Source organism: Giraffa tippelskirchi, chromosome 9 (assembly GCF_054371585.1).
Source record: "Giraffa tippelskirchi isolate mGirTip1 chromosome 9, T2T-mGirTip1v1.2.pri, whole genome shotgun sequence".
Classification (NCBI taxonomy): Eukaryota; Metazoa; Chordata; class Mammalia; order Artiodactyla; family Giraffidae; genus Giraffa; species Giraffa tippelskirchi.
The window spans coordinates 47078196-47103683 of record NC_137283.1 but is presented as its reverse complement, the minus strand read 5'-3'; the positions used below and the strand labels follow the sequence as shown (position 1 = coordinate 47103683).

Below are 25488 nucleotides of genomic sequence, written 5' to 3'. Positions count from 1 at the left end.
CCTTAGTATTTCACCCTTCTGCTGACTTTAGGTTTTGTTTGTTCTTCTTTTTCTAATTGTTTTAGGTAGCAGTTTGGCTTCCCTGATAGCTCAGTTGGTAAAGAATCCACCTGCAACGCAGGAGACCCTGGTTCGATTACTGGGTCTGGAAGATCCCCTGGAGAAAGGATAGGCTACCCACTCCAGTATTATTGGGCTTCCCTAGATTTCCCTGGTGGCTCAGATGGTAAAGCGTTTGCCTACAATGCAGGAGACCCAGGTTTGACCCCTGGGTCAAGAAGATCCTCTGGAGAAGGCAATGGCACCCCACTCCAGTACTCTTGCCTGGAAGATCCCATGGATGGAGGAGCCTAGTAGGCTACAGTCCATGCAAAGCAAAGAGTCGGACTTGACTGAGCGACTTCACTTTCACTTTTTGTGGCTCAGCTGGTAAAGAATCTGCCTGCAGTGCCGGAGACCTGGGTTCGATCCCTGGGTTGGGAGGATCCCCTGGAGAAGGGAAAGGCTACCCACTCCAGTGCTCCGGCCTGGAGAATTCCACGGACTGTATAGTCCATGGCATCACAAAGAGTCAGACACAACTGAACGACTTTCACTTTAGGTCATTTATTTGAAATTTTTCTTCTTTGATTTTTTTGAGGAAGGCTTGTATCTTCCCACTAAGAACTTCTAGTTGCATCTCATAGATTTTGTATGGTTGTATTTTCACTGTTGTTTGTCTCAAGGTATTATTTTTTTTAACTTTTTATTTTCTATTGGCCTATAGCTGATTAACAATGTTGTGATAGTTTCAGCTGAACAGCAAAGGGTCTCAGCCATACATATATATGTATCCATTCTCCCCCAAACTCCCCTCCCATCCACGCAGCCACATAACACTGAGCAGAGTTCTATGTGCTGTACAGCAGATCCTTGTTGGTTATCCAGTTTAAAGATAGCAGTGTGTACATGTCCATACCAAACTCCCTAACTATCCCTTCCCCTGTCCTTCCCCCCGGCAATTGTAAGTTCGTTCTCTAAGTCTGTGGGTTTCAAGGTTTTCTTTAATTTCCTTCTTGATTTCCTCATCCATCTATTTGTTTCTTTTAATAGCATGTTGTTTAGTCTCCATATAATCATTTTTTTCTCATTTCTTTTCCTGTGGTTGATTTCTAGTTTCATGCCATTGTGGTCAGAAAAGATGCTTGAAATAATTTTTGTACTTTAAAATTTCTTGACATTACTTTTATGCCCTAGTATGTGGTCAGTCCTAGAGAAGGTTTCATGTGCAGTTGAAAGGATTGTGTATTTTTTTTTTTAATGTAATCCTGAAAATGTCAATTAAGTCTAACTGTTCTACTATATCACTTAGGATCTCTGTTGCCTTATTGATTTTCTGTCTAGAAGATCTGTCCATTGGTGTGAGTGGGCTGTTAAGGTCTCCCACTGTTACTGTATTCTTATCCATCTCTCCTTTTATATCTGTTGGTATTCATGTTATGTATTTGAGTGGTTCTGTATAGGTGCATAGCTTCCCAGTTGGCTCATGTTAGAGAATATACCTGCAACGCAGGAAACCCAGGTTGATTCCTGGTTTGGAAATATCCCCTTGAGAAGGGAATGGCTACCCACTCCAGTGTTCCTGCCTGGAGAATCCCATGGACAGAGAAGCCTAGTGGGCTACAGTCCATGGGGTCGGGAAGAATGAGAACGACAGAGCACACACACATGCATGTTAGGTACATATATGTTGGCAAGTGAAAACTCTCTTCTTGTATTGATCCTTTTATCGTTATATATTGACCTCCTTTATCTTCCTTTGTGGCCTTTGCTTTAAAGTCTATTTTGTCTGATACGAGTATTGTAATTCCCACCTTCTTGTCATTAATGTTGGCATGAAATACCTTTTTCCATCCCCCTCCAATCTATATGTGTCCTTTGCCCTATGGTGGGTGTTTTGTAGGCAGCATATTGTAGGCGGTTTTTGTTTTTTAATTTGCTGCTACTCTCTGTTTTGGTTGGAGCATTCAGTCCATTGATACTTAAGATAATTATGGATACATATGTATTTATTGCTATTTTATTTTATTTTATTTTTTTTTTTTATAAATTTATTTATTTTAGTTGGGGGCTAATTACTTTACAATATTGTAATAGTTTTTGCCATACATTGACATGAATCAGCCATGGGTTTACATGTGTTCCCCTTCCCGGACCCCCCACCCACCTCCCTCCCCATCCCATCCTTCTGGATCATCCCATTGCCCCGGCCCTGAGCCCTTGTCACATGCATCGAACATGGAACTTTGTTTTCCTGTTGATTCTGTTTCCCCATTGTTCCTTTCTTTTTCTTTGTAGTTTGATTATTTCCTTTTATTTTATGCTTTTGTTGTCTTTTTGGTTTTTGTGAACTTATTGTATGTTTTTGATTTGTGGTTGCCCTTTTTCAAGTATGTTTGTCCCTTCCTATATCTGCTTGCATTGGTCTGATAGTCATATAGGCTTAGACATGTTAAAAAACAGAATGTGCATTTTCTTACTCTCCTTCCCCACATTTTATGATTTTCGTGTCCTTTTCTACATCTTCATATTTACCACTTTGATGTTCCTTGTGTTTGTCATCACTTTCACAAATAGGGATTTTTTTCTTTTTAATCTGTGTACTGACCAAATTAAATTATTTACCTTAAGTGACTTTTTCTTTCCATGTCTTCTTGCTCTTTTTTATTTAGAGAAGATGTTTCAATATTTAAGATGAGTTTAGTATTTACTTTTCTGAGAAATTCTTTATTTCTCCTCCTATTCTAAATGATACTCTTCTGGGTAGACTATTTTAGGTTGCAGATTTTTCCCTTTCAAAACTTTGAATATATTTTGCCACTGTCTTCTGGCCTGCAGTGTGTACTGTAGAGATATCAGCTGATGGCCTTATTGGGGAATCCCTTGTAATTAACTCTTTGTTTTTCTCTTCCTTAAGGGAAGAGAGGGAGAATTAGAATCCTTCCTAATTTTGCCATTTTTATCATATGTCTTGGTGTGGGTGTCTATTGGTTCATCTTGTTTGGAACCCTCTGTGCTTCCTGTACCTGGATATCTGTGTCCTTCTTTAGGTTTGGGAAGTTTTCAGCCATAATTTCTTCAGATACAATTTCAGTCCCCTTTTCTCTTTATTCTCCTTCTGGAATTCCTACTATGTGTAGATTGGCACACTTGATATTATCCCATAGATCCCTTTTACTGCTTTCATTTTTTTTCATTTTTTTTTATGATTGGGTTATTTCCATTCTATCTAATAGGTTATTTATTATTTCTTCTGCATTATTCATTCGTCTATTCATCGCCTTGAGCTCAGCTTTTGTGTCAGCAGATGAATTTTCTAATTTTTCTTGACTCCTCCTTATAGTTCCTATTTCCTTTTTTACAGTCATCTTCATTTCTGTCGATAGTCTTTCTTAATTCCTTTAATATTTTCATTACCTCCGTTTTGAACTCAGTATTAGACTGAAGAGATCTCTGTCATTGTTCTTTCAGGGGAATTCTCTTGGTCTTTGAACTGGGAGTTGTTCCTCTGCTTCTTCATTTTTCTTCTATTTCTCTTACTCTGTGAAAGTGAAGTCGCTCAGTTGTGTCCGACTCTTTGCGACCCCATGGACTGTAGCCTGCCAGGCTTCTCCATCCATGGGATTTTCCACGCAAGGGTACTAGAATGGGTTGCCATTTCCTTCTCCAGGGGATCTTCCTGACCCAGGAATCAAACCCAGGTCTCCCGTATTGCAGACAGACGCTTTACCCTCTGAGACACCAGGGAAGCCCTCTTACTCTGTGAGTTTGGGAGAAATAGTTATCTTCTGTAGTCCTGGACGGTGTCTTATATGAGAGAGTGCCTGTGGGTTGCTTGTGTGAGTTTCGTATTTTTTTGGCATGAGGACAGTTCCTGGTCTGGGTGCTTGCTGTCTCTTTCCTCGGCGTGTGCTGGCCGTTATCCCCTTGACAGAGGATGTGCAGGTGTGTGACCTGCACAGGCTCCAGGAAGGCGGGGGCAGCAGTTGGTGCCCGATCCTGGGACCCTCAGCAGCAGCAGCAGTCTGTGTCCGCCTCTGGAGTCTGAGATGGCAGCAGGGGCTCACACCCACCCCTGGAGTGCATGTAGGTGGTGCCCTGCTGCCCGAGCGCGTGCCGAGCGCGTGCCTGGGAAGGAAGCTCCTGTGGCAGTCTCCCCCTTCTCATTCCCCCCTGCCCCCCACCCCAGTGATAGCCCGGGCTCCTCCCCACACCCCCTCAGCTGTGGTGACCACACCCCAGCCCCTCAGGCTGCCCCCACACAGCCGACCCCAGGCCCCTCCTGGGTCTGACCTCTGAAGCCCGAGCCTCAGCACCCAGCCCCTGCTCACCCCAGTGCAAGTGTCTCAGGCTGGACAGTGGACCTCCTGGTATGCGGAAAGCTTTCCATGTCCAGTGTTCCCTCCCAGGGGCTCAGGGCCTGTCCTGACTCCTTTCTGTGTTTTTTATTGCCATTGCACGGTTACGTGGAGATTTTCTTGTCCTTTTGGAAGTCTTGGGTCTCCTGCCAGCATTCAGTAGATGTTCTGTGAAAATCATTGCGTCTGTAGATGTATTTTTGATTTATTTGTGGAACAAGGTGAACTCTACATCTTACTTCTCAACCATCTTGATCCGTTTTTTGTGTCATATTTTCAGTTCAGTTCAGTCGCTCAGTCGTGTCCGACTCTGCGACCCCATGAATCACAGCACGCCAGGCCTCTCTGTCCATCACCAACTCCCGGAGTCTACCCAAACCCATGTCCATCGAGTCAGTGATGCCATCCAACCATCTCATCCTCTGTCGTCCCCTTTTCCTCCTGCCCCCAATCCTTCCCAGCATTAGGGTCTTTTCCAATGAGTCAACTCTTCGCATGAGGTGGCCAAAGTATTGGAGTTTCAGCTTCAACATCAGTCCTTCCAATGAACACCCAGGATTGATCTCCTTTAGGATGGATTGATTGGATCTCCTTGCAGTCCAAGGGACTCTCAAGTCTTCTCCCACACCACAGTTCAAAAGCATCAATTCTGCGGCACTCAGCTTTCTTCACTGTCCAACTCTCACATCCATACATGACCACTGGAAAAACCATAGCCTTGACTAGACGGACGTTTGTTGGCAAAGTAATGTCTCTGCTTTTAAATATGCTATCTAGGTTGGCCATAACCTTCCTTCCAAGGAGTAAGCGTCTTTTAATTTCATGGCTGCAATCACCATCAGCAGTGATTTTGGAGCCCCAAAAAATAAAGTCTGACACCGTTTCCACTGTTTCCCCATCTATTTGCCATGAAGTGATGGGACCAGATGCCATGATCTTAGTTTTCTGAACGTTGAGCTTTAAGCCAACTTTTTGACTCTCCTCTTTCACTTTCATCAAGAGGCTCTTTAGTTCTTCTTCACTTTCTGCCAGAAGGGTGGTGTCATCTGCATATCTGAGGTTATTGATATTTCTCCCAGCAATCTTGATTCCAGCTTGTGCTTCTTCCAGCCCAGCGTTTCTCATGATGTACTCTGCATATAAGTTAAATAAGCAGGGTGACAATATACAGCCTTGACGTACTCCTTTTCCTATTTGGAACCAGTCTGTTGTTCCATGTCCAGTTCTAACTGTTGCTTCCTGACCTGCATACAGGTTTCTCAAGAGACAGGTCAGATGGTCTGGTATTCCCATCTCTTTCAGAATTTTCCACAGTTTATTGTGATCCACACAGTCAAAGGCTTTGGCATAGTCAATAAAGCAGAAATAGATGTTTTTCTGGAACTCTCTTGCTTTTTCGATGATCCAGCGGATATTGGCAATTTGATCTCTGGTTCCTCTGCCTTTTCTAAAACCAGCTTGAACATCTGGAAGTTCACGGTTCACGTATTGCTGAAGCCTGGCTTGGGGAATTTTGAGCATTACTTTACTAGCATGTGAGATGAGTGCAATTGTGCGGTAGTTTGAGCATTCTTTGGCATTGCCTTTAGATTCAGCATATAAATGATATCATAAGTATTTGTCTTTCTCTTTCTGACCTGCTTTACTTAGTATGACAGTCTCTAGTTGTATCCATGTTGCTGTGAAAGGCAGGATTTCATTCTTTTTTGTTGTTGAGTAGTGTTTCATTATATGTATGTACCACATCTTCTGTATCCATTCATCTGTTGATGGACATTTAGGTTGTTTCCATGTCTTGACTATTGTGAATAGTGTTGCTATGAACATAGGGGTGCATATATCTTTTTGAATTATAGTTTGTCTGGATATATGCCCAGAAGTGAGATTGGTGGATCACATGCTAATCCTATTTTTAGTTTTCTGAGGAACCTCCATTACCCTTTTCTACAGTGGCCGCACCAACGTACATTCCCAAGAACAGTGTAGGAGGGTTCCCTTTTCTCCACACCCTCTCCAGCATTTGTTATTTGTAGACTTTTTAATGATGGCCATTCTGACTGGTGTGAGGTGGTACCTCATTGTAGCTTTGATTTGCATTTCTGTAATAATTATGATGTTGGGCATCTTTTCATGTGCCTGTTGGCCACTGTATTTTGTCTTTGGAGAAATGCCTATTTAGTTCTTCTGCTTATTTTTGATTGAGTTGTTTGGCTTTTTGTTGTTGTTGAGTTGTATGAGCTATTTAAAGATTTTGGAAATTAAGCTCTTGTTGGTCATATCATTTGCAAATATTTTCTTCCATTCCGTAAGTTCTCTTTTTCTTTTATTTATGGCTTCCTTTGCTGTGCAAAAGCTTGTAAGTTTTATTAGGTCTCATTTGTTTATTTTGCTTTTATTTCTATTGCCTTGGGAGACTGACCTAAGAAAACATTGGTATGACTTATGTCAGAGAATGTTTTGCCTGTGCTCTCTTCTAGGAGTTTTATGGTGTCATGTCTTAGGTTGAAGTCTAAGCCATTTTGAGTTTATTTTTGTGTGAGAGTGTGTTCTGGCTTCACTGATTTACATGTGGCTGTCCAGCTATCCCAGCACCATTTGCTAAAGAGACTGTCTTTTTCCAATTGCATATTCTTGCCTCCTTTGTCCAAGATTAATTGACTCTGGGTTTGGGGGTTTATTTCTGTTTCTTTCTCTTCTGTTCCACTGATCTCTATGTCTCTTTTTGTACACAGTATTGTGATTACTGTTTCTCTTCTGTCCCACTGATCTCTATGTCTCTTTTTGTACACACTGTTGTGATTACTGTAACTTTGTGGTATTGTCTGATGTCTGGGAGAGTTATACTTCCTGCTTTGTTTTTTCCCATAGTATTGCTTTGGCAATTTTGGGTCTTTAATGTTTCTATATACATTTTTGTATTATTCTAGTTCTGTGAAAAATGTCATGGATATGTTGATAAGGATCACATTCAATCTGTAGATTTCTTTAGGTAGTATTGCCATTTACCAATACTAATTCTTCCAATCCAAGAGCATAGGATATCTTTCCATTTCTTTGAATCCACTTTAATTTCCTTTGTTAATATTTTATAGTTCTCAGCATATAAGTCTTTTCCCTCCTTGGTCAGATTTATCTCTAGGGATTGTTTGTGTGTTTGTTTTGATGCAGTTTATTTATTTTTTCTTTATTTTTGCTCATTTCTTTATTTGGTGCACTGGGTCTTAGCTGTGACACGTGGGATCTTTCATCTTTTACTTGTGGCATGTGAACTCTTAGTTGCAGCTTGTTGCGTGTAGTTTCCTGACCAGGGATCAAACCTGGGCCCTCTGCATTTGGAGTTCAGAGCCCTAGCCACTGAACCACCAGGGAAGTTCTGGTGCAATTTTAAAAAGTATTTTTTAAAAATTACCTTTCTAATATTTCATTATCAGTGTAAAGAAATGCAACCAATTTCTGAATGATAATCTTGTTTCCTGCTACTTTTCTGAATTCCTTTGTTAGATCTAGTGGGCTTCCCTGGTGACTCAGATGGTAAATAATCTGCCTGCAATGCAGGAGACCCTGGTTCGATCCCTGGGTCGGGAAGATCCCTTGGGGGAGGGAATGGCTACCCACTCCAGTATTCTTGCCTAGAGAATTCCATGGACAGAGGGGCCTGGTGGGCAACAGTCCATTGGGTAGCAAAGAGTCAGACATGACTGAACAACTAACCCTTCCACTTTCATTAAAGCTAGTAGTTTTAGTTTGGAGTCCTTATTAGTACTTTATATATATGTTATATGCATCTAGTAACAATTTTACCTCCTGCTTTCCAATTCTGATACCGTTTATTTCTTTTTATCGTCTGATTGCTGTGGCTGTTCTGTGTTGTGCTTAGTTGCCCAGTCGCGTCCGACTCCCTGCGAACCCATGGATTATAGGACTTCCAATACTGGTGATTGAGCGTGGATATTCTTGTCTTGTTCCAGATTTTAGCAGGAAGACTTTCTGCTTTTCACCATTCAGTATTATTTTTGCTATGGGTTTGTCAGATATGGCTTCTCCTATGCTCAGATGTGTTCTTTCTATACCCAGTTGGTAAGAGTTGGGAGTTGGTAAGAATGGATGTTGAATTTTTGGCAAATGCTCTTTCTGTACCAATTATTGAGATGGTCATGTGAAGTGAAGTGAAAGTCGCTCAGTCGTGTCCAACTCTTTGTGACCCCATGAACTATATAGTCCATGGACTTCTCCAGGCCAGAATACTGGAGTGGGTAGCCATTCCCTTCTCCAGAGGATCTTCCTAACCCAGGGATTGAACCCAGGTCTCCCACATTGCAGGCAGATTTTTTACCAGCTGAGCCACCAGGAAAGCCCAGGTTTTTGACCTTCATTAATGTGGTGTAGTACGTTGATTTGCATATGTTAAACTATGCTTGTGAACTTGGAATGAATCCCAAGTAGTGGTTTGTGACATTTTTTATGTGGTGTTGGACTGATCCAATTTGCTAATATTTTGTTGAAGATTTTTGCATCTATATTCATCACAGATACTGGCCTCTAATTTTCTTTTTTGGTAGTGTCTTTGTCTGCTTTTCGTATCAGAGTGTTGGTGGCTTCATAGGGAGTATTTGGGAGTGTTCTCCTCAGTCTTTTTGGGAGAGTTTGAAAAGAATTGGTGTAAGTTCTTCTTTGTATGTTGGTAGAATTTGCCTGTGAAGCCATCTGGTCCTGGACTTTTGTTAGTAGGGAGTTGTTTTCTTTTTTTTAAATTACAGATTCTGTTATACTCTAGTGATCAGTCTGTCCAAATTATGTTTTAAAAATTTTTATTGGATTAGAGTTGCTTGACAGTATTGTGTTAGTTTCTGCTGTAAAGTGAATCAACTGTATATATTTTATATATTTATATATATCTCCTCTTTGAATTTCCTTCCCATTTAGGTCACCACAGAGCATTGAGCACAATTCCCTGTGCTATACAGTAGGTTCTCATTAGTTATTTATGTAGTGTCTATACGTCTATCCCAATCTCCCAATGTACCCCACCCTGCCTTTCCCCCCTTGGTGTCCATATTTGTTCTCTATGGCTGTATCTCTATTACTGCTTTGCAAATAGGTTCATCTGTACCATTTTTCTAGATTCCACATATATGGGTTAATACATGATATTTGTTTTTGTCTTTCTGACTTACTTCACCATGCATGACAGTCTCTGGGTTCATCCACGTCTCTGCAAATGACAGTTTTCATTGCTTTTTCTGAGTTAACATTTCATTGTTTATATGTGCCATTTCATCTTTTTTTTTTTTTAAGCATTTATTTATTTGACTGTGCTGGGTCTTAGTTGTGGCATGAGAGATCTGTAGCTGGGGCATGCAAATCTTAGTTGCAGCATGTGGGATCTAGTTCCCTGGCCAGGGATCGAACCCAGGCCCTCTGCACTTGGAGTATAGAGTCTTAGCCACTGGACCACTAGGGAAGTCCCAGTGCAATTTTAAAAGGTATATATATATTTCACGTTACTTTGCTAATATTTCATTGTCAGTGTAAAGAAATGCAACCAATTTCTGATTTTTAATCTTGTTTCCTGCTACTTTGCTGAATTCTTTTATTTAGTAGTAGATCTAGTAGTTTAAGTGTGGAGTCCTTAGAACTTTTTGTATGTAGTATCTAGTTATCTGCATCTAGTGACAATCTTAGCCTTTGCTTTTCAGTTTGGAAAGCATTTATTTCTTTTTATTGTCTGACCACTGTGGCTAAGACTTCCAGTACTATGCTGTATAGAAGTGGTGAGAGTGGACATCCTTGTCTTGTTTCAGATTTTAGCAGGAAGATTCTCAGCTTCTCATCATTTAGTATTATTTTGGTTGTGGGTTTGTCAGAAATGGCTTCTCTTATGTTGAGATGTGTTCCCTCTATATCCACTTTGATAAGAGTTTTTTTTTATGAATGGATGTTGAATTTTGTTGAATACTTTTTCTGCATCTATTGAGATGGTCATGTGGTTTTTTATATTTGTTAATGTGGTGTATTACATTGATTTGTGTATGTTGAACTGTGCTTGTGAACTTGGGATAAATCCCACTTAGTTGTGGAGTGTGATCTTTTTTCTGTGTTGTTGGATTCGGTTTTCTATTATTTTGTTGTGAATTTTTGCATCTATGTTCATCAAAGATAATGGCCTCTAATTTTCTTTTTTGGTGGTATCTTTGCCTGGTATCAGGGTGTTGGTGGCTTCACAGTGGGTATTTAGGAGTAGTCTCTCCTCTTCAGTCTTTTGGGAGAGTTTGAGAATTGGTGTAAGTCCTTCTTTGTATGTATGGTAGAATTTGCCTATGAAACCATCTGGTCCTGGACTTTTGTTTGTAGGGAGTTTTTTTTTTTTTTTTTAATTACAGATTATATTTCACTTATAGTGATTGGTCTGTCCAAATTATCTTTTTTTTAAATTTTATTGGGGTATAGTTGCTTGACAATGTTGTTAGTTTCTGCTGTACATTAGAGTGAATCAGCTATATATATACACACACGTATTTCCTCTTTTTTGGATTTCCTTCCCATTTCAGTCACCACAGAGCATTGAGCACAGTTCCTTGTGCTATACAGTGCATTCTCGTTAGTTATCTGTTTTATACATAGTAGTCTGTATATATCTGTCTCAATCTCCCAATGCATCCCACCCCTCCTTTTCCCCCTTGGTGTCCATATGTTCTCTACATCTGTATCTCTATTTCTGCTTTGCAAATAGGTCTATCTGTACCTTTTTCCTAGATTTCACATATACAAGTTAATTTATGGGGTTTTTTCCTCTTTCTGACTCACTTCACCATGTATGACAGTCTCTAGGTCCATCCACATCTCTGGAAATGGCACAATTTTTGTTCCTTTTTATGGCTAAGTAATATTCCATTATATATACATGCCATATCTTCTTTTATAAAAAAATATTTATTTATTTATTTGACTGTGCCAGGTCTTATTGAGGCATGCAGGATCTGTAGTTAGGGCTTGTGAATGCTTAGCTGTAGCATGCAGAATTTAGTTCCCTGACCAGTGTTCAAACTGAGGCCCCCTGCATTGGGAGTGAGGAACCTTAGTCACTGGACCACTAGGGAAGTCCTACCATATCTTGTTCTTTTTTTGAAATAATTTATTTTAAAATTTTTGTTTATTTTTTGTTTGCACTGAGTCTTCACTGTAGGGCACAGGCTTCTCAGGCTCTGGGAGCATGGGCTTCAGTAGTTGTAGCAGGCGGTTCAGTATTTGTTGTGTGTGGGTTTGGTACTTGTGGGTGCACAGGCTTAGTTGTTCTGCGGCATGTGGAATCTTCCCAGAGCAGGGATCAAACCAGTGTCCCCTGCATTAGCAGACAGATTCTTATCCAGTTTACCACCAGGGAAGTCCTCCATTCCTCTGTTGATGTACAGTTAGGTTATTTCCATGTCCTGGCTATTGTAAATAGTGCTGCAATGAACATTGGGGTGCATCTATCTTTTTGAATTATGGTTTTCTCTGGGTGTATGCCCAGGAGTGGGACTGCTTATTCATACTGTAGTTCTATTTTTAGTTTTTTTAAGGAACCTCCATCCTGTTCTCCATAGTTGCTGTACCAATTTATATTGCCATCAGCAGTATAGTAGGGTTCCCCTTTCTCCACACCCTTTCCAGAATTTATTGTGTGTAGACTTTTTGATGAGGCCATTCTGATTGGTATGAGGTGATATCTCATTATAGTTTTTATTTGCATTTCTTTAATAATTAGCAGTGTTAAGCATCTTTTCATGTCCCGCTTGGCTATCTGTATGTCTTCTTTGAAGAAATGTATGTATGGGTCTGCCCAATTTTTGATTGGTTTGCTTGGGGGTTTTTTGGCCACACCTTGTGGCATGCAGAACTTCGCCATCCAAGGACTGAACCCATGCACCCTGAAGTGGAAGCACAGAATCTTAACCACTGGACCACCATGGAAAATCATTTGTTTGTTATTTTTTATATTGAGTTATATGAGCTGTTTGTAAATTTTGGGGGTTACTCTCTTGTTTGGAATCATTTGCAAATATTGTCTGCCATTCTGTTTATGGTTTCCTTTGCTGTGCAAAAGCTTTTTGAGTTTAACTGAATCTCATTTGTTTATTTTTGTTTTTATTTCCATTACTCTAGGAGATGGATCAAAAGTTTTTGTGTATGATGTTAAAAGAATGTTCTAATTTCATTCTTTTACATGTCAGTTCAGTTCAGTTCAGTCGCTCAGTTGTGTCCAACTCTTTGAGACCCCATGAATCGCAGCACACCAGGCCTCCCTGTCCATCACCAGCTCCCGGAGTTTACCTAAACTCATGTCCATTGAGTCGGTGATGCCATCTAACCATCTCATCCTCTGTCATCCCCTTCTCCTCCTGCCTTCAATCTTTCCCAGCATCAGGGTCTTTTCAAATGAGTCAGCTCTTTGCATCAGGTGGCCAAAATACTGGAGTTTAGCTTTAACATGTAGCTGTCCATTTTCCCCAGCAACATTTATTGAAGAGACTGTCTTTTCTCCATTGATATGCTTATTTCATTTGTTGTATATTGATTGACTGTAGGTGTATGGGTTTATTTCTTGGATTTCTGTCCTATTCTATTGATTTATGTTTCTGATTTTGTGCTAGTGCCATACTGTCTTGATTACTGTAGCTTTGTAGTATAGTCTGAAGGCAGGGTGCCTAATTCCTCCAGCTTTGTTTTTCTTTCTCAAGATTGCTTTGGCTATTTGTTTCTCAGCTATATAGAGCTATTGTCTCCGTTTGGGAGACCTAACGCAGGGGTGGTCCATAATTTTTATTTTAGAGCTAGGAACACCTGTTGGCTGTTTTAATCACAGTTGAGGGGTTTGTGGTCACTTTCTTTTAGGGCTTCATAAAGAGGCTTTGCTATGAGCCCAAATCCTGCAAAATTCTGCCATCCCCAGAAAGGTCCTCAGTTACCCCTTTGTTGGGGTTGGAGCTGGGTGTTGGAGGGTTGCAGTGACTTCCTTTTGGTCCTCATCTGGTGGGTGAGCACATTTCCCACATACTTAATCTGTTGTATGGAAATCTGGGCCTTGTAAGGAGAGACTCAGTGTCCTTGTTCCCCTAGGAAGTTGAAGACCTGAGTGGTGGTATCATCTGAATCTTCCCTAGTGGGACTGGAAATTAGGAGGTCATCCACATAGTATAGGAGAGACCCCTTACCAACTGGTGAGTGCTATCCCTGTAGCCTTAGAGCAGCAAAATCCAGGTTAGCTGGGAAGTTATACGAGCGTTTGGATCAGTCCACTCAAAGGCAAAGAGATAGATACTGGGAGTCTGAGTGCAGGGGAAGCAAAAGAAGGTGTACTTTAGGTCTAGCACTGTAAACAGTTTGCATTTTCTGAACCTTAGGGTAGTATGGTTGTATGGATTAGGGACTAATAAGTGAACTGGGACACTGCTTCATTAACTACCTTCAGGTCTTGAACAAGCCTGTATTCTCCACTTTGCAGGCAGAAGCAGGGGTATTAGGTTGGTACAAGAGTAATTGTAGTTTTGGACCTTGAATCTTAAATCATACGCAGGCTCAAACACATCTATATTAATCAAAATAGGAACCATTACAATCAACACGTTTTTGCCAACAAGAAGTAAATTTGTTTATTCCTTTAATATAAAAATCCCTTCTTCAGGATTTGACAAACTCTTGGAAACCATTTTTTACCTCCTGCTGGTTGTGAAAGCATTTTTCCTGAAAAAAAGTTGTCAAGATGCTTGAAGAAGTGGTAGTCGGTTGGTGAGAGGTCAGATAAAAATGGTGGATGAGGCAAAACTTCATAGCCCAATTTGTTCACCTTCTGAAGCATTGGTTGTACAACATATGATTGGGCATTGTCATGGAGAAGAATTGGGCCCTATCTGTTGACCAATGCCAGCTGTAGGTGTTGCAGTTTTTGGTGCATCTCAGTAGTTTGCTGAGCATACTTCTCAGATGTAATGGTTTCACTGGGATTCAGAAAGCTCTAGTGGATCAGACAGGCAGCAGACCACCAAACAATGATCATGACCATTTTTTTGTGGAAGTTGAGCTTTGGGAAGTGCTTTAGAGCTTCTTCTCAGTCCAGCCACTGAGCTGGTTGTCGCCGGTTGTCATATAAAATCCACTTTTCATCACACGTCATAATCTGATTGAGAAATGGTTCATTGTCACGTAGAATAAGAGGAGACAACACTTCAAAATGACTTTTTTTGGTTTACTGTTGGCTCATGAGGGCTTCCCACATGATGCTAGAGGTAAAGAATCTGTCTGCCAACACAGGAGGTGTAAGAGATGCAGGTTCAATCCCTGGATCAGGAAGATACCCTGGAGAAGGGCATGGCAACCCACTCCAGTATTCTTACCTGGAGAATCCCATGGGCAGAGGGCCTGGTGGGCTCTAGTCCATGGGGTCGCAGAGTTGGACTTAGCACACACGTCAGCTCATGAGGCACCCACTTATTGAGCTTTTCCTTCTTTCCAATTTGCTTCAAATATGAAATGACCAAAGAATGGTTGACATTGAGTTCTTGGGCCACTTCTTGTGCAGTTGTAAGAAGGTCAGCTTCAGTGATTGCTCTCAGTTGTTTGTTGTCCGCTTCTGACGGCCAGCCGCTGCGCTCCTCCTCTGTAAGGCTCTCCTTTGCAGAACTTCTTGAGCCCCCACCGCACTGTGTGTGTGTTACCAGTTCCTGGGCCAAATGAATTGTTGTTGTTGTCAGTAATCTCTGCTGCTTTTATAACCCATTTTGAACTAGAATAAGAAAATCGCTCAAATTTACTTTTTGTCTAGCATCATTTCCGTAGTCTATAAACAGCAAAAAAACATAAAGCAAGAAATGCATGTTAAAATGATATATAACATAATGACATCTATTTAAGAATGTATTCCAATATCAAATGGCAAATTTCAACAATGCAAAAACTGAAATTACGTTTGTACCAACATAATATTACACATAAATTGGCCGGGTTGTGAAAGCCCATATTTTAAGAACTGGGTTGTTAAATGCTGAACCTCACTGGGCCTCAGGTCTTGAGGGTTACTGTTTTTCCTGTGGGTCATCAGCATTGGGTTTCAATGAAACCTGACCTAAAGGCACATTATAGCACTTTCAGGAACCTCAGTGTCCCAGACAGAGGGGTTTATTTGAGAAACAATACGGGGTGAAGGGGAGACCACCTCTGAGGGTGACTGGAGTGGGCTCCATGGCCAAGAGCAGTGGTTTCTCCTTGTGGGTGCCTTCTCTGGGGGATGGAATCTCCAAATTGAACTCTCACCTGGAATTGAGTGAGCATCTCCCTTCTCAGCAAGGGGATGGGGCACTCAGGCATGAGCAGGAACTGGTGTGCTAAGGTAAACTTTCCTAGAAAGTAGCTGAGGGGTGTGTGTTGTGTGAATTGCTTGGCTTTGGGCTTCTCGATTCTCGTTACTGTACAGGGTGTGGACGGAGGAGCCTGGTGGGCTGTGGTCCATGGGGTCGCTAAGAGTCGGACACGACTAAGCGACTTTACTTTCACTTTTCCCTTTAATGCACTGGAGAAGGAAATGGCAACCCACTCCAGTATTCTTGCCTGGAGAGTCCCAGGGACGGGGGAGCCTGGTGGGCCGTCTGTGGGGTTGCACAGAGTCCGACACGACTGAAGCGACTTAGCAGCAGCAGTGGGGAGGACAAGGATCCAGGGAAAAACGTCATCACAGAGTAGGTGGATCTATTAATAACAAAAACAAACTTTCCCACTTGCCATGTTAAGGGTTACCCGAGGCTCCTCCCGGGAAATGACCAGGTGTCTTTTGGGAGCCAGGGATGGTCCTGGGCACCGTCAGGCTTCAGTCCTCTCTGCCAGCATCAGTTTGGGAGACCCAAGTCCCCTTCAGGACGGGGGCAACCCTACTTTCAGTGGTTCTCTGGTTTGCATGTCAGGCAGGGTCCCAGTGGATGTTTTCCACGCAGGAGGCATTTGTCCTTCCAGTGGCCCTCCTTGCTTTATTTAAAACAAATCCATTCCCAGCTGGGCAGTGGCTCTGATCTAGATTTTCTAGTCTTGCCCTCACCGTGGGCTGTCACAAGGTGGGTAACCCCAAGGAGAGGCAGAGGCCAGGGCTGCTGCTGAGATTGTGTTTTTCATTGTTGTCTCTGAATCCTCTTTGCCTCCTCAAGCCTATCTCTATTGTTAGATACTACAGAGGCCAAGACCAATAGCTTATTCATGCGGATTTGGGGGTCTCACAGCTGCCTTCTTTAATTTTTTCCCAGTGTCTTGGGTAGATTGAGTGATAAAATGGGTATTTACTAGGACTTGCCCTTTGGGGGTTGTCAGCATTAATATTGGTATAATTTTTTAAATCAATATCGTTTTTATTGAAGTATAGTTGATTTACAATGTTGTGTTAATTTCTGATGTACAGCAGTGATTCAGTTATACATATATACACACACACACACACACACACACACACACACACACACACACATACACATTCTTTTTAAAATATTCTTTTCCATTATGGATTATCCCACAAGATTGGATATAGTCCCCTGTGCTGTACAATAGGACTTTGTTGTTTGTCATTGTTACTGTTTAGTCGCTAATACATGTCCAGTTTTTTGAGATCACATGAACCATATATATAGCCCACCAGGCTCCTCTGTCCATGGGATTTCCCAGGCAAGAATACAGGAGTCCATCATCATTTCCTTCTCCAGGGGATCTTCTTGACCTTGGGATTGAACCCATGTCATCTGCTTTTATCCTTTATATATATATATATATATATATATATATAATAGCTTGCATCTACTAACCTCAAACTCCCAGTCCATTCCTCTCCATTCCCCTTCCTTGGCAACCACAACTCGGATTTCTATGTCTAGGAGTCTGTTTGTCTTTAGTAGATAGGTTCATTTGTGCCATATTTTAGATTAAGCATAAAGTGATATATATGTCTTTCTCTTTCTGACTTGCTTAGTGTGATAATCTCTAGTTGCATCCATGTTGTTGCAAATGGTATTATATTGTTCCCTTTTATGACTGAGCAATATTCCATGTGCCACATCTTCTTTGTCCATTCATCTATAGATGGACGTTTAGGTTGTTCCCGTGTCTTGGTTATTGTGAACAGTGCTGCCCTGAACATAGGGGTGCCTGTATCTTTTTTTTAAAATCCAACACTGTTTTATGAACAAGAATAAACAAATTGATTAATCTCCCAGGAGGCCGATTAAGAAAAACAGTAAGAAAGTACATGTGGACAGAGGCAGAAAGGAAAATAGAACATTGCTTCAATTCTTGAAGGTGTTAGAAACCTATGACCATATATTTTTAAAATTTATCAGAGATTTGAATGGAATGCACAAATATCTCACAGCTTGTAAGCTAAACTTATACTAGAAGAAATGCAGAATCTGAAGGGTTTTGTATAAAATTAACTGAATGTACAATGAAGTCTTACCACAGGTAAAATGCCAGGATGCTTCACAACTGAATTCCACAATAAAGTTTAGTAACAAATATAATTATTTTTAAGAATTTTTTCAGAAAAGACAAAAAAAAAGGGGAAACAGTTCCTAATATATAAGGCCAGTGCTACTCTGAAAGCAAAATCTACCAAACATTTTAAAGAAAAAAAAATCGTAGGCCAATCATATGCATGCATTTATTCAATAGATGCAAAAACCCAAGCAGATAGTATCAGACCAAATCCAGCAACAAATAGGATGAATGATGATACATTGTGATAATTCTGGGGATTTTATTTATTCTAGGTTTATTCTAGGGATACAGGCTGGTTTAACTCTGTAAAATTACTATATGTCAGATGAGCAGAATAATGCATAGAAACACATAATCAGTAGATCATATGAAGTATTGAATGAAATAAATGCATGACCCATTCATTAAAAATAAAATACTCATATAGAAAACTCGAAATAGAAAGACATTTCTTAATCTGATAAAGGCTATCTACAAAAAGACTTTAAAATACCAACAGTGAAATATTTTCAGAATTTTGTTTTTATTTATTTACTTATTTCAGGCTGTGCTGGGTCTTTGTTGTTATGCAAGGGCTTTCTCTGGTTATAGTGCCCGGGCTTCTCATTGCGGTGGCGTCTCTTGTTGTGGAGTGCAGGCTCTGGGGCGTGCAGGCTTCTACCATTGTGGCTGCTGGGCTCAGAAGCTGTGGTGCACAGGCTTAGCTGTCCCGCAGCACGAGGAATCCTCCCAGACAAAGGCTAGAACCTGTGTGTCACCTGCCATTGGCAGGCGGATTCATAACCACTGACCATCAGGGAAGTCCCACAGGGAAATACTGAAAGTAAAATGTTGATGTGGGAAATGGAATCAAATGTTTCATCCCGAGGTCCATGACCAGGGAACACAGAGCACCTGGGAGAGTCTGTCCTGTGTGACCCTATTTACTGAGGTTCATACACAGGGAAACTGCCCAGTTAGAAGCCCAGGAAGTGGCCCTGGCAAGCTCACGTCGAGATATTCTTGGTCTTGACAGTATTTTTCTGTCGCTCTGGTTGGTGGTTACAGCTGGGTCCAGGGAGCAATACAGTAGTTATGTGTGTGAGTGGATGGATGGATGTTACCCTCCATGCATGTGTTTTGTTTGTTTTTTTTTTTACTTTGGCTGCCCTGGGCCTTCGTTCCTGCTGCGCTTTTCTCTAGTTGCAGTGAGCTGGGAGCTACTCTCTAGTTGTGGTGTGTGGGCTTCTCATTGCCATGACTTCTCTAGTTGCGGAGCATCGGCTCTAGGGCACATGGGCTTTATTAGTTACAGTTCCGGGCTTTAGAGCACAGGCTTAATAGTCGTGGCCCACAGGCTCAGTTGCTCCTTGGCACGTGGGATCCTCCTGGACCAGGGAGCGAACCCATGGCTCCTGAATTGGCTGGTGGACTCTTCACCACTGAGCTACCAGGGAAGCCCCATGCATGTATCTTTTTGAATTATGGTTTTGTCCAGGTATATACCCCAGTGTGGAATTGAATTGCTGGATCATATGATAATTTTATTTTTAATTTTCTGAGGAACCTGCATACTGTTTTCCATAGGAGCTACACCAGCTTACATTCCCAACAGTCTAAGAGGGTGCCCTTTTCTCCACATCCTCTCCAGCATTTATTGTTTGTAGGCTTTTTGATGACTGGTGCCTGGGTATACCTCGCTGTAGTTTTGATTTGCATTTCTCTAATGATTAGTGATGTTGAGTATCTTTTCATGTTGGCCATCTGTACTTTGTCTTTGGAGAAATGTCTATTTAGGTCCTGTGTGCGTTATTCCATTGGGTTGTTTTGTTGTTGGTGGTGTTGAGTTGTATGAGGTGCTTATATATTTTGGAAATTAAGCCCTTATCAGTCATAGCATCTACAAATATTTTCTCCCATTCCATAGTTTGTCTTTTTATTGTATTTATGGCTTCCTTTGCTGTGCGAAAGCTCCTAAGTTTTATTAGGTCCCACTTGTTTATTTTTGTTTTTATTTCTATTGTCTTGGGAAACTGATATAACAAAACATTGGTACGATTTATGTCAGAGAATGTTTTGCCTATGCTCTCTTCTCTCTCTTATAATGTCATGTCTTGTGAAGTCTTTAAGCTAATTTGAGTTTATTTTTGAGCATAATGTGAAGGTATGTTCTAACTTCACTGATTTACATGCAGCTGCCCACCTGTCCCAGCAGCACTTGCTGAAGAGACTTTTTTTTCCATTTTATATTCTTGCCTCCTTTGTTGAAGATTAATTGACCATGGGTGTGTGGTTTATTTCTGGGCTCTCTATTCTGTTCTGTTGATCACTATGTCTGTTTATGTACCAATACCACACTATTTGATTACTATAGCTTTGTAGCATTGTCTGAAGTCGGTGAGAGTTATACCTCCTGCTTTGTTCTTTTTCCTGACAATTTTTTGACCCTGACTTGACAATTCTGAGTCTTCTTTGGTTTCATATAAATGTTTGTATTATTTATTCTAGTTCTGTGAGAAATTTCATGAGTAATTTGATAGAGATCACATTCAGTCCATAGAGTGCTTTGGATAGTATTGCCATTTACCAATATTAATTCTTCCAATCCAAGAGCATAGGACGTCTTTCCCTTTGTTTTAATCCACTTTAATTTCCTTTGTTAATGTTTCATAGTTTTCAGTGTATAAGTCTTTCACCTCCTTGGTCAGATTTATTCCTAGGGATTTGTTTGTGTGTTTGTTTTGGGGCAACATTATTTAATCTTCACTTTCTTTCATTTATTTATTTGTCTGTGCTGGGTCTTAGCTGCAGCACGAGGGGTCTTTTAGTTGCAGCATGTGAACTCTTGGTTGGCAGATTGTTGAATCTAGTTCCCTGACCAGGGTTCGAACCTGAACCTCCTGTGTTTGGAGTGCGGAGCCTTAGCCACTGGACCACCAAGTAAATCCTGATAAAATTTTAAAAGGTATTGTTTTTTTAATTAACTTTCTGACATTTCATTGTCAGTGTAAAAAATGCAACCAGTTTCTGAATGTTAATCTTATATCCTGCTACTTTGCTGAATTCCTGTATTAGATCTAATAGTTTTACTGTGGCATCCTTAGGGCTTTCTATATATAGTATCATGTTATATGCATCTGTGACAGTTTTATCTCTTGCTTTCCAATTCGGAAAGCTGAACTTTGTATTTCTTTTTATGTGATTGCTAGGACTTCCAATACTATGCTGAATAGAAGTGGTGAGAGTAGACATCCTTGTTTTGTTCCAGATTTTAGTGGGAAAGTTCTCAGCTTTTCACCACTGAGTGTTATTTTGGTGTGGGCTTGTCAGAAATACCTTTTCTAATGTTGAGGTGTGTTCCCTCTATAGCCAGTTTGGTAAGAGTTTTTATCGTGAATGGATGTTGAGTTTTGTCAAATGCTTTTTCTGCATCTATTGAGATGATCATGGGGTTTTTTACTTTCGTTAATGTGGTGTATTACATTGATTTGTGTATATGGAACTATGCTTGTTGAACTTAGGATTAATCCCACTTGGTCATGGTATATGATTGCTTTTATGTGTTGTTGGATTTGGTTTGGTAATATTTTGTTGAGAATTTTTGCATCTGTATTCATCAAAGATACTGGCCTGTAGTTTTCTCTTTTGGTGGTATCTTTGTTTGGTTTTGGTATCAGGTGGCGTCATAGAATGTATTTGGGAGTGTTTTCTCCTCTTCAGTCTTTTGGGAGAGTTTGAGAATTGGTATAAGTTTTTTTTAGGTTTGGTAGAATTCTCCCATGAAGCCATCTGGTCCTGGACTTTTGTTTAAAGGGTGTTTTTTAAAAATTACAGATTCTGTTTCACTTCTGGTAATCAGTCTGTTGAAATTATCTATTTATTATTTTTTAAAAATTTTATTGGGGCATAGTTGCTTTACAATGTTATGTTATTTTCTGCTGTACAGCAGTTAATCATTCATACATATACATTTATCCCCTCATTTTGGATTTCCTTCCCATTTAGGACACCACATAGCACTGAGTAGAGTTCTCATTTGTTATCTATTTTATACATTAATTTGCCAACAAAGGTCCGTCTAGTCAAGGCTATGGTTTTTCCAGTGGTCATGTATGGATGTGAGAGTTGGACTACAAAGAAATCTGAGTGCTGAAGAATTCATACTTTTGAACTGTAGTTTTGGAGAAGACTCTTGAGAGTCCCTTGGACTGCAAGGAGATCCAACCAGTCCATCCTAAAGGAGATCAGTACTAGGTGTTCATTGAAGGACTGATGTTGAAGCTGAAACTCCAATACTTGGGCCACCTGATGTGAAGAGCTGACTCATTGGAAAAGACCCTGATGCTGGGAAAGATTGAGGGCAGGAAGAGAAGGGGACGACTGAGGATGAGATGGCTGGATGTCATCACCGACTCGATGGACATGGGTTTGGGTGGACTTAGGAAGTTGGTGATGGACAGGGAGGCCTGGAGTGCTGCGGTTCATGGCATCTCAAAGAGTCGGACACGACTGAACGACTGAACTGAACTGAATGTGTATATGTCTATCCCAATTTCCTTATTCATTCCACATCACTCCACTTCCCCTTTGGAGTCCATACATTTGTTCTCTGTATCTGTATCTCTGTTTCTTCTTTTCTGCTTTGGAAGTAGGTTCATCTGTGCCATTTTCCTAGATCCTACATACATGCCTAAATATATGATGTTTGTTTTTCTCTTTCTAACTTACTTCACTGTGTATGACAGTCTGTAGGTCCATCTACATCTCTGCAAATGGCATGATTTTGTTCCTTTTATGGTTGTGTAATACTCCTTGTATATGTGTCATATCTTTTTTTTTTTTTTTTTGTATTTGTTTATTTGACTGCGTCTGGTCTTGTTATGGCACATGGGATCATTACTGGCAGCATGCAAAATCTCAGTTGAGCATGTGGAAGCTAGTTCTCTGACCAGGTATTGAACTTAAGACTCCCTGCATTGGGAGAGTGAATCCTTAGCGATTGGACCACCAGGGAAGTCCTGCCATATCTTTTTATCCATTCCTCTGTTGATGTACATTTAGATTGTGTCCGTGTCCTGGCTATTGTATGTAGTGCTGCAGTGAACATTGGGGTGCTTGTATCATTTTGATTTATGGTTTTGTCTGAGTATGTGCCCAGGAGTGGGATTGCCGCGTCATATGGTAGTTTTTAGTTTTTAAAGGAACCTACATACTGTTCTCCATAGTGGCTGTGATAATTTACATTCCCACCAATAATGTAAGAGGGTGCCCTTATCTCCATATCCTCCCCAGCATTTATTTTTTGTAGACCTTTGATGATGGCCATTCTGACTGCTATGAGGTGATACCTTATTGTCATACCTAATTTGCATTTCTCTAATAATTAGTGATGTTGAGCATCTTTGCATGCCTATTGTTGTTATTGTTCAGTTGCTCAGTCATGTCTGACTCTTTGTAACCCCATGGACTGCAGCATGTCAGGCTTCCCTGTCCTTCATCATCTCCTGGAGCTTGCTCAAACTCATGTCCATTGAGTCACTGATGCCATCCAACCCTCTTGTCCTCTGTCATCCCCTTCTCTACCTGACTTGAGTCTTTCCCAGCATCAGAGTCTTTCCTAATGTCAGCACTTTGCATCAGGTAGCCAAAGTCTTGGAGGTTCAGCTTCAGCATCAGTCCTTCTAATGAATATTCAGAATTGATTTCCTTTAGGATTAACTGGTTTGATCTCCTGGCAGTCCAAGGGACTCTCAAGAGTCTTCTCCAACACCACAGTTCGAAAGTATCAATTCTTCAGCGTTCAGCCTTCTTTATGGTCCAACTCTCACATCAATACGTGACTACTGGAAAAATCATACATAGCTTTGACCATATAGACCTTTGTTGGCAAAGTAATGTCTCTGCTTTTTAATACACTGTCTAGGTTTGTGATAGCTTTTCTTCCAGGGAGCAAGCATCTTTCAATTTCATGGCTGCAATCACCATCTGCAGTGATTTTGGAGCCCAAGAAAATTAAGTCTGTCACTGTTTCCATTGTTTCCCCATCTATTTGCCGTGAAGTGGTGAGACCAGATGCCATGATCTTCGTTTTTTGAGTGTTGAGTTTTAAGCCAGCTTTTTCACTCTTCTCTTTTACTTTCATCAAGAGGTTCATTGGTTCCTCTTCACTTTCTGCCATAAGGGTGGTGTTATATGCCTATCTGAGGTTATTGATATTCCTCCTGGCAATCTTGATTCCAGCTTGTGCTTCATCCAGCCTGGCATTTTGCCTTATGTACCCTGCATATAAGTTAAATAAACAGGGTGACAATATACAGCCTTGACATACTCCTTTCCCAATTTGGAACCAGTCTGTTGTTCCATGTCCGGTTGTAGCTGTTGCTTCTTGACCTGCATACAGGCTTCTCAGGAGGCAAGTAAGGTGGTCTAGTATTCCCATCTCTTTAAGAATTTTCCACAGTTTGTTGTGATCCATGCAGTCAAAGGCTTTAGCGTCATCAATGAAGCAGAAGTAGGTGTTCTAGAATTCTCTTGCTTTTTCTATGATCCAATGGATGTTTTCAATTTGATCTCTGGTTCCTCTGGCTTTTCTAAATCCATCTTGAACATCTGGAAGTTCTCAGTTCACATATTGTTGAAGCCTAGCTTGGAGAATTTTGAGCATTACTTTGCTAGCTTGTGAAATGAGTGCAATTGTGCAGTAGTTTGAACATTTTTTGGCATTGCCCTTATTTGGGATTGGAATAAAAACTGACCTTTTCCAGTCCTGTGGCCCCTGCTGAGTTTTCCAAGTTTGCTGGCATATTGAGTGTAGCACTTGAGCAGCAGCATCTTTTACGATTTGAAATAGCTCAGCTGGAATTCCATCACCTCCACTAGCTTTGTTCATAGTGACGCTTCCTAAGACCCACTTGACTTCGCATTTCATGATGTCTGGCTCTAGGTGAGTGATCACACCATCATGGTTATCTGGGTCATTAAGATCTTTTTTTGGTATATATGCTGCTGAAGCGAGCACAGTGAAGATCTTTTTTGTGTAGTTCTTCTGTGTATTCTTGCCACCTCTTCTTAATATCTTCTGCTTCTGTTAGGTCCAAACCATTTCTGTCCTTTATTGTGCCCATCTTTGCATGAAATGTTCCCTTGGTATCTCTAATTTTCTTGAGGATATCTCTAGTCTTTCTCATTCTATTGTTTTCCTCTATTTCTTTACATTGATCCCTGAGGAAGGCTTTCTTATCTCTTCTTGCTATTCTTTGGAACTATTCATTCAAATGGATACATCTTTCCTTCTTTGCCTTTTGCTTCTCTTCTTTTCTCGGCTATTTGTAAGGCCTCCTCAGACAGCCATTTTGCCTTTTGCATTTCTTTTTCTTGGGTATGGTTTTGATCAGCGTCTTCTGTACAGTGTCATGAACCTCCATCCATAGTTCTTCAGGCACTCTATCAGACCTAATCCATGGAATCTATTTGTCACTTCTACTGTATAATTGTAAGGGATTTCGTTTAGGTCATACCTGAATGGTCTAGTGGTGTTCCCTACTTTCTTCAGTTTAAGTCTGAATTTGGCAATAAGGATTTCATGATCTGGGCCACAGTCAGCTCCAGGTCT

General features: G+C 40.7%; 1 protein-coding gene and 1 non-coding gene across 7 annotated transcripts in view; one reads left to right on the top strand and one right to left on the bottom strand.

The window, feature by feature from the left end:
* LOC145519981 (uncharacterized) overlaps positions 1-25488 on the top strand; it is a 131387-nt gene that overhangs the window by 51813 nt on the left and 54086 nt on the right. The gene's annotated exons all lie outside the window — the stretch shown is intronic.
* On the bottom strand, positions 7694-7766 carry TRNAW-CCA (transfer RNA tryptophan (anticodon CCA)). Its single transcript has one exon. It is a non-coding gene; the product is annotated as a tRNA-Trp (tRNA).